A 1,925-nucleotide genomic window follows, 5' to 3' on the forward strand; every position below is an offset into this window, starting at 1 on the left:
GGTTTCAACTCAATTCATCAGAACATGTGTCATTATCTGAGCTGCATCAGAGAGCTGTGGATGAGGCTCTACAGAGTAAAAATGGACATCTGGATCTTTTCCTGCGGTTCCTTCTGGGTTTGTCAGTGGAGTCTCATCAGATTATCCTACAACGAATAATGATGCTGAAAATAAGCAACTCTGACAGCAATGAGTTCATCAAGAAGAAGATCAGGACCATTGACTCTCCAGAGAAATCCATCAATCTGTTCCACTGTCTGAATGAACTGGGTGATCGTTCACTAGTGGAGGAAATACAACAGTATCTGAAATCTGGAGGAATAAAGGAAGCCAAACTCTCTTCATCTCAGTGGTCAGCTGTAGTTTTTGTGTTGTTGACATCAGAAGAGGAACTGAATGAGTTTCGTCTTGATAAATTTGTTGAAGAACAGAATAATCCTGAAAATATGAAAGTTCTTCAGAAGTTGCTGCTTGTGATTAAAGAATCCAGATCAGTTCAGTAAGTATCACTGAGAACAATCACTTCACTGTTAAAACATTAAGAAAATCTAAGTTAAAAGCTCATAAATCTTCAGTGCTATAGCTATTATTAGTGGTCAGCATTTTGATGTGTTTTCAATACAGAGACACTGTAAAAGATTTCTTCAGGCATTCAAACAAAGTCAGAGAAGTTGCATATAAATAATTCAGGTTTTCCAGTTAAAAATGATAAAATTAACATGAAGGAATTTTAATATTTATCATCTGGCATAAAAGAGCAAGCAGAAATCGAGAGCAACCAAACAAGTGGAGAAGCAGCTCATATATACAGCAGCTCAAATCTCCTCAAATCTGATGAATCAGTTAATGGAGCAAAACAGCAGCATACTTGAACACACACTTTTGAAGACAACAATTAAATCTACAAGGTAGTTATTAATTATAATTGTTTGTTATTTATATTTCTTTGAGACATCTGGAATGACAAGAGCGAGATTCAGACTTACATTAAAACACATTAACTATCTGCCATTTCACAGTCCAGCTTGAGGATTAGTTTTAATCATGTTCAACCAGTTAAAAGTTTGTTAAAAGATGAATTACATTAATTTCAGTTTTACTCAATTACAATACAATTACACACAATTACAATTTTACTCAATTAATAGATAAATGTTGATTTAATCCAGTCTTAAATTTTTTTTTGTTTGTTTGTGTAAATTTGCCCATGATACTTGGATACTTTGACATTAAGAAATGCATGTGCTTTTTTTTTCTCATGAATTAATGTAATTATATTGGAATTGCAAGTTGTTGTTTGTTGCAGCAAGTTGTTTGCTTTTTTGAGAGCTGTTTGATAGAGTTTCACATGTATGATTTTCATCTCTCTACAGGTTGGGTTATTGTGGCGTCACAGATGAAGGTTGTGCTGCTCTGGCTTCAGCTCTGAGATCAAACCCCTCACACCTGAGAGAACTGAATCTGTCGTGGAATAAACTAGGAGATTCAGTGACGCTGCTTTCTGATGTACTACAGGATCCTCACTGTAAACTGGAGAAACTGTGGTAAAGTCATATATGACTCACACATGTTATGTAGTCAATAGTGTCATCAAGCCATTTGCATAAGACAGACATTTTGCATAAAATACAGATATAGTGCATATAAGAAATAACATTTCTCCTGCTTGAATGAGACTTTGGATGTTTTATGGTCATGTTTTGTGTTCTTCGTCTTAGATCTCAGTCCAGTGATCCATCAAACATATTGATTTGTGCTTTAAAGTGTTAGTTCTCCCAAAAATGAAAACTGCCGTTAATTTCTCACCCTCATGTTGTTCCACACCTGTAAGTCCTTCGTTCATCTTCGGATCACAAATAAAGATATTTTTTATTAAATCCGAGAGCATTTTCTCCCCCATTGAGAGAAATGCAACTACCACATTC

Source organism: Sinocyclocheilus anshuiensis, unplaced genomic scaffold (assembly GCF_001515605.1).
Source record: "Sinocyclocheilus anshuiensis isolate Anshui unplaced genomic scaffold, SAMN03320099.WGS_v1.1 scaffold53, whole genome shotgun sequence".
Taxonomy (NCBI): domain Eukaryota; kingdom Metazoa; phylum Chordata; class Actinopteri; order Cypriniformes; family Cyprinidae; genus Sinocyclocheilus; species Sinocyclocheilus anshuiensis.